General features: G+C 46.0%; 1 protein-coding gene across 2 annotated transcripts in view; it reads right to left on the reverse strand.

The window, feature by feature from the left end:
* Positions 1-7,225, reverse strand: part of PPM1A (protein phosphatase, Mg2+/Mn2+ dependent 1A) — a 76,491-nt gene extending 69,266 nt beyond the window's left edge. Inside the window, exon 1 of one of the 2 annotated variants that reach the window (XM_073610546.1) lies at positions 7,201-7,225. The gene's annotated coding sequence lies outside the window, so the exon portion shown is untranslated. Of the gene's footprint in view, positions 1-6,616; positions 6,863-7,200 lie in introns of those variants that run through there. The other variant, XM_073610545.1, reaches the window with a different exon arrangement.
* Between the last annotated feature and the right edge of the window lie 715 nt (positions 7,226-7,940).

A 7,940-nucleotide genomic window follows, 5' to 3' on the forward strand; every position in this document is an offset into this window, starting at 1 on the left:
TGTTTACATTCCTTGTAATAAGAATAAAAGTGACAATTTTTTTTTTTAAAAGAACAAGGGAAAAATAAAGTTAAATAAGAAAACAAAAATTATCATTTTAAACACGCCCCGTCGACCTCACGAACACATACGTGAGCAGCGCCCGCATATGAAAACTGTGTTCAAACCACACATGTGAGGTATCGCCGCGATCGTTAGAGCAATAATTGTAGCCCTAGACCTCCAACTCAAAACATGCAACCTGTAGAATTTTTTTAAATGTCGCCTATGGAGATTAAGGGTAAATGTTTGTTGCCATTCCACGAGCAGGCGCAATTTTAAAGCGTGACATGTTGGGTATCAATTTACTTGGCCTAACATTATCTTTCACAATATAAAAAAAAAAAAAAAAGTTGGGCTAACTTTACTGTTGTCTTATTTTTTAATTTAGTATATTGTTAGTATTAATATATATTGTTATTGTTAGTATATAGTGTATTTTTTTCCTAAAAGAGTGCGCTTGTAAGACCGCTGCGCAAATACGGTGTGACAGAAAGTATTGCAACGACCGCCATTTTATTCTCTAGGCTGTTAGAAAAAAAAAATATATATAAATATATATTTTTTTTTCTAACAACCTAGAGCAGGGATATGCAATTAGCGGACCTCCAGTCCCATCATGCCTTTGAGTGTCATGCTTTTGGCTGTCAGAGTCTTGCTATGCCTCATGGGACTTGTAGTTCTGCAACAGCTGGAGGTCCGCTAATTGCATATCCCTGGCCTAGAGAATAAAAAAATTCTTTAAAAAAAATGTTTTAATTTATTTTTTCACTGTTTTTTAAAAAGAAATTGGATCACTTTTATTCCTATTACAAGGAATGTAGACATCCCTTGTAATAGAAAAAAGCATGTCAGGTCCTCTTAAATATGAGATCTGGGGTCAAAAAGTGCTCAGATCTCATATTTGGACTTAAATGTAAAAAAAAAAAAAAAAAAAAATTGTCATTTGAAAAAATGACAACAAAAAAAAAAAAAACGGCCCTTTAACCCTTTCATGACCAAGCCTATTTTTGAAATTTGGTGTTTACAAGTTAAAATCCGTATTTTTTGCTAGAAAATTACTTAGAACCCCCAAACATATTTTTTAGCAGAGAATCTAGAGAATAAAATGGAGATTGTTGCAATATTTTTTATCACACGGTATTTGTGCAGCGGTGTTTTAAACGCAAAATTTTGGGAAAAGGGAAACTTTCATGAATTTTAAAAAATTCAATCAGTAAAGTTACCCCGAGTAAATAGATACCAAACATGTCACGCTTTATAATTGCACGCACTCGTGGAATGGCTAGAAACTACAGTACCTAAGAATTTCCATAGGCGACGCTTTAAATTTTTTTTTTACGGTTACCAGGTTAGAGTTACAGAGGAGGTCTAATGCTAAAATTATTGCTCTCGCTCTGACGATCGCGGCGATACCTCACATGTGTGATTTGAACACCATTTACATATGCAGGCGCAACTTCCGTATGCGTTTTCTTTGCTGCGCGAGCTCGCGGGGACGGGGGCACTTTAAAAAATATATTTTTTTTTTTTCTTATTTTTATATTTTTAAATTGTGTTTAAAAAAAATGTTTTTAAACTTTTATTGCTGTCACAAGGAATATAAACATCCCTTGTGACAGTAATAGGTGGTGACAGGTACTCTTTATGGAGCGAACGGGGGTCTAAAAGACCCCTGATCCCTCCTTTGCACTTCAAAATATTCAGATCGCCGAAAACAGCGATTCTGAATACTGTGTATTTTTTTTAAACCGGGGCCATTGGCAGCCAAGTAAACGGGAAGTGACGTCATGATGTCGCTTCCATGTCTACGATTAGGAGGCTGGAACAAAGCCGCCCGTGGCTTCGTTCCAGCCCGCCCCCAGCCGCCGAAGGCAGCCGATTGGTCACCGGGCCTCCCAAGGGAGGCCTGGTAAGAGCGGCGGGGGGGGGGGTGTCCCCTCCCGCTCCTCCGGTATAACAGCCAAGCGGCTTTCGGTTGTTATACTCGGATAGCCGATCGCCGGCTCTAAACAACGGTACCGGGATGATGCCTGCAGCTGCGGGCATCATCCCGGTATAACCCCGGAAAGCCGAGTACGCACATCTGCGTATGCTCAAGGGAATGGGTTAAGACATATGGGCAGAGCTGACGTTATGACGTCGCTTCCGCCCTCATATGGTATGGAGACGGGTGGGGGCCATCTTCCCCTCACTCGTCTCCATACCACAGACATGACAGGTCCCGATTGCCTCCGCCGCGACCAACGGCTCTGGTAAGCAGTGGAGGGCACGGGAGGGGGGGTGGCACCTCTCCCGCTGCCAATAACAGTAATCTCGCAGCAAATCCGCTGCAGAGACCACCATTATCGTAAACACGACCAGCTCCTGAAAAGATGGATACCTCGGTTGTGGCAGGAGCTGCTGCCGTTACCGACATATCCTTTTTTAAAGTGCCGACGTATATGTACAGGAGCCGATAAGTGGTCAACTTGTAAACACCAAATCTCAGAAAGAGGCTCAGTCCTTAAGTGGGTAAACCCAAAAATGTAATATATTGCAGCCTACCAATCATTAGATGTGGTGGTTGCATTTGTTTTTTTTACTCATTTTTTCACCTGGTGATCTGGCTAGTAACACACCCCCTGTATTAGAGTGCCCCAGTTTTCCTGGATGAAAGAACAAAAAGACACCTCTGAACAGCAGCATTGTTAACCACTTGAAAACCAGGCCTTTTTCAGGACAAGTGTAAAAATCTGTATTTTTGCTAGAAAATTACTTAGAACCCACAAACATACACATTTTTAGCTAAGGCCCTAGAGAACAAAATGGTGGGTTTTGCATTGTTTATGTCACATGGTATTTGCGCAGCATTTTTTTCAAACGCAAATTTTTGGGAAAAAATACACTTTCATGAATTTTAATAAACACCATAGAACAACCAATTTTTAGGAAACAATTTGAAAGATGTTACCCCAAGTAAATAGATACCAAACAACATGTCATGCTTTAAAATTGCACACGCTCGTGTAAAGGCAACAAGATGCGCTACTTTAAAGGCCTTTACAGGTTACCAGTTTAGAGTTACAGAGGCGTTCTGGTGCCAAATTTGCTCTCACACTAATGTTCGTGGCAATACCTGATATGTAGCGAGATCGCCGTTAACATATGCCTGTGGGACCAACCCGTGTGTTCACCTTTACGTGTGAGCACAGGGGGTGCTTTAAATTTTAATCTACACTGTTTCTTTTAAAAAAAAAAAACTTTTAGATGACTTTTATTGCAGTTACAAGGAATGTAAACATCCCTTGTGACAGCAAAAGGCAGTGACAGGTACTCTTTATGGAGAGATCTGGGGTCTATTAGACCTCAGATGCCTCCTCTTAACTAAAAGCATCTGATCACAATATCGGTGAGTTCAGGTGCTAACTGGTGCCGTTTACGCCTGGGAAATTAGAAGGGATGTTGCTTCTTGTTTCCTATACAACAGAGATCATCAAGGACCTTCTGGTCCTCCACAATCTGTGGTAAACCGGCTTGACGCCTGGATGGGAGATCCTGGAGAAGCACCGGCAGGCGAGGGCGACCCCTCCCCCACCTGTAAAAGCAACCCAGTGGCTAATTAGACAAAAAAAGCTAGCCGCTGGCTTTAAAAAAACGATACTGGGATGATGCAGGCATCATACCGGTACAACCACTTAAAGCCAAATGACAGTCATGCGATTTGGCGTTAAATGGTAATCTGGGGGGAGGTGAGTGTTAAGCAGGGCAAACACAGATTTTTTTCTTTCAACCAGTAGGTTGAACGAAGAAAAACTGACGCATCCCGGCATCAACACAAGTGATGTTGATGTAGGCATCTCCCCCCACTGCCCACTGTATTGACAGCAAATCAGAATACACAGCTCAGCTCTGCAGCCATTGGCTGCAAGTGCTGACTGAACTCTGGTTTTCCATAAGGACTGCACCGAGGTGTGAATGACAAATCGCAGAAAGCACATTTCATTCGAATGTCACCTAAAATCATGGTGCAGTTCTGCCACGATAAATCGTGCTGCAATCGCAGCAACCCACATAGCATGACGCAAGTCACCCAAAAGTAGCTCCTGATTTTTTTTGGGGGTGACAAGCACGCAATGCATGTTACCGCAATTGCAGCGTGGCAGAACCGCACCGTGCGTTCAACTGAATGGCAGCTCAAATCTGCTTTCTGCAATTTGTCATTCACATGTCGGCGATTTGAAATTGCAGGCAGAGACACAACAAATCTGCACCCCCCATTTAAAAACGCAGAGATGTGAATGCAGACTAAATATAAACTGCTAAATATATTTTTTTTCTGCAGCAATATATACCAGTCTTGTGACTTCTATCAGTGTCTGGTTAAAGTGGATGTATTGCCCGCTTAGTGATTTTTACCTATAGGTAAGCCTATAACAAGGCTTACCTGTAGGTAAAATGAATATCTCCTAAACAGTTTAGAAGATATTCACCCTGCATGCAGGCACCATCAGTAGCACATGCGCTCTGAAGGTCCGGCATATCATGCCAGAGCTCGTTGCCAGAACAGAGGGCTCATACACATGAGCGACGTCATCAGGGCTCCGGCCATTCATAGCGTCGGAGCCCGTGAACCCGGAAGAAACGCAGAGGGAACATGTCAACCCCCTCAGTGGTGACCAGGCGCTTCGTTCTAATGCAAGAATTTCATAATGTGCTAGTATGCGATTTTTTTCAGGGGTTTAATACCGCTTTAAAGCTTGGAGGAGTTTTCATTCTACCCCGATTGTCCTAGGAGGATGCAGAACCCCTGACCCTCTGTCTGGACAGTGCTGATTGGCCCTGTGCTGATCACATCCACTCTCCCAAGAAAAAAAAAAACACTCTAGCAATACACACCAAACCGAGCATGTGTAGAGTGCATCCAAGGCTCTGATGCAGGAGATGCATTGGGGACAGTGGAAGAAGGGGAGGATCAGAGAAGACAGGATCAAACAGCCTTTTTATACAATGGGGAGGATTAACCCCTTAGGGTTCCACAGTGAGTATAACAAGCATGATTTACTGCAGTGGTCATCAACCCTGTCCTTAGGGCCCACTAAGACCCCTTTCACACTGGGGCGTTTTTCAGGAGTTTTTCAGGCGCTTTAGCGTTAAAAAAAAGCGCCTGTAAAGCGCCTGAAAGAAGCCTCATCTGCAATCCCAATGTGAAAGTCCGAGCCCTTTCACACTGACAGCGCCCAAAAAACGCTGGTAAAGCGCCGCTTAAGACCCTTTTCACACTGGGGCGTTTTTCGGCGGCTGTCAGTGTGAAACCAGCCCGGTGGCAAAAACACGAAAGCGCGGCAAAGAAGCTAGTTACATACATAGTAAGGTTGAATAAAGACACCAGTCCATCCAGTTCAACCTGAGTGTGGGTGCGTGTCTACAATGATCCCTATTTTTATTTAAGGTACCCATAAGTGCTGTCAATTTACGTAGCCCTCCACACATACATCGCACACTCACATTGGTCCCGACCCTCAAGGAGCCCACAATCCAAGGTTGCCAACTCACATTCATATACTAGGGCCAATTTTGGACAGAAGCCAATTAACCTACCAGCATGTCTTTGGAGTGTGGGAGGAAACCAGAGTACCCGGAGGAAACCCACGCAGGCACAGGGAGAACATGCAAACTCCAGGCAGATGGTGTCATGGTTGGGATTCGAACCAGTGACCCTTTTTACTGCTACGCAAGTGCTACCCACTACACCACTGTGCCACTTTTTTTGATGTCCTGCCAGCGCAGCACCCCAGTGTGAAAGCACTCGGGCTTTCACATTGGGATTGCAGATGAGGCTTCTTTCCGGCGCTTTTTTTAACGCCCCAGTGTGAAAGGGGTCTAACAGGTCAGGTTTGCAAGATAACTGAAATACATCACAGGTGATATAACTTGCTGCTCAGTAATTGCAGTATTCTAGTCTGCATCTCCCCAAAGGTAATACATAAAACCTGGCCTGTTAGAGGGCCCTGAGGACAGGGTTGATGACCACTGTTTTACTGCATATATAGACTGATTTTACTGTTGTGGGTTTATTAACACTAAGAAAGTAAACGCAGCCACCCCATATAAGGATTGGTAAGCTGCAATGATAAGTGTTTACTTTAGGGTGCTCGCAGGCATTGGGTGATGAGCAGGGTGCCCCCAGGGCACAGAGGGAAGACATACATCCAGCGGATAAACATGCAGAACTGGGCAATGTCCAGCATGCAGAGTGGTGTCCCTGTAATGGGGTGTCCCTGTAATGTGTGTATTGGCCTCCTGTGCTAGGTGCACGCCCACTGGATGACAGCCTGAGGTGAGCCTGGGCCTTGCTGATGCTGTGGTACTACAACTCCCAGCATGCCCCGGTGCAGAGCCTGGTCCCGGGCGCTCAGGCGGTAAGGATTAGGCAGGCCTCTGGTTGCGCAGTGGGATTTGTCGCGGCTCGCTATCCGCCCACCGCTGCCCAGGCTGAGGCCCTGTGTACCCGGGGAGGAGAGCAGGCCTTCACCTCCCACCATACACACACGGCCTTCCCTCCTCCCCGCGTTGCGCACTTGGATATCCAGCTCACCTGCCGGGAGAAGAAGCCGCCGCTGTGCTGTCTGTCGAGGAGAAGAAGCCGCCGCCGCCGCCTCACACCATTCAGGCGACGAGAAGCGTCTCTCGGCCCTGGCAAGACGGGCTCGTCTTCATTCCCCTTCCCCCACCCCCGCGGGGGACTCGGTGGGAGCAGAACGGGCCCGGGTGTGACGGTTAGACTCGACTCTCCGGGAGGGGGAGGAGGTGGTGTCAGAGTGGGGGGGGGGGCGGCCGGTAAGTGTCAGCCAGGGACCTCAGAGGATCCTGAGCGCGCTCCGTGCACGAGCTTGTGTGCCGGGCGCGCGCGCCGCAGCTGCGTCATCAAGCTTCTCTCCTTCCCGCCCAGTTCTCCTCTACAGCACGCGAAGGTTCCCGGATGTACTGAGGAGGAAAGCGGAGAGGGGGGATGGGGCGGGGGCTGGCTGGGGACGCGGGTGACGTCACGCTGTAAATGGTGGTTGGACAGGTTGACAGTGTTGTCAATGAGCCCACGGTGCGTGTTCGCTGCCTTCCCTCTGGGCTCATTGAGCGCGGCCCCGGGGAGAGCAGGAAACTCACACTGATTACTCTGCTCACCTCAGTCAAAGGTCTGTCATGAATGGCAGGCTTGTCAGCTCACCCTATAATGGAGGGAGGCTCCCTGTGTTCCTGGGCTACAGATCTCCCATGATGCCTCACTCCCCAGAGCTCTGCTCTCTGAAGAGCTGCCTGGTGACCTGTTTCTGAATGACAGGCCTGGGGTGCTCATGTGTGACATGCAGGACATAGCATGGTACTAGTGGAGACCCCCCTCCTCCACCTCTTATGTGATGTACATACAGTGAGGGGGAAAAGTATGTGATCCCCTGATGATTTTGTACAATTGCCCACTGACAAAGAAATGATCAGTCTCGAATTTTAACGGTAGGTTTATTTTAACAGTGAGAGACAGAAGACCAACAAAAATATCCAGAAATACGCATTTCAAAAAAGTTATAAATTGGTTTCAGCCCTGGAAGATTTTACCCCCTTCCTGACCAGAGCACTTTTTGCGATTCAGCACTGCGTCGCTTCAACTGACAATTGCATGGTCTTGCGACGTTACACCCAAACAAAATTGATGTCCTTTTTTCCCCACAAATAGAGCTTTCTTTTGGTGGTATTTGATCACCTCTGCGTTTTTTTTTTTTTTTTGCGCTATAAACAAAATAAGAGCGACAATTTTGAAAAAAAAACGCAATATTTTTTACTTTTTGCTATAATACATATCCCCCAAAAATAATATTTTTTTCCTCAGTTTAGGCCAATATGTATTATTCTACGTATTTTTGGTAAAA

This window comes from Aquarana catesbeiana, linkage group LG13, assembly GCF_042186555.1.
Source record: "Aquarana catesbeiana isolate 2022-GZ linkage group LG13, ASM4218655v1, whole genome shotgun sequence".
Classification (NCBI taxonomy): Eukaryota; Metazoa; Chordata; class Amphibia; order Anura; family Ranidae; genus Aquarana; species Aquarana catesbeiana.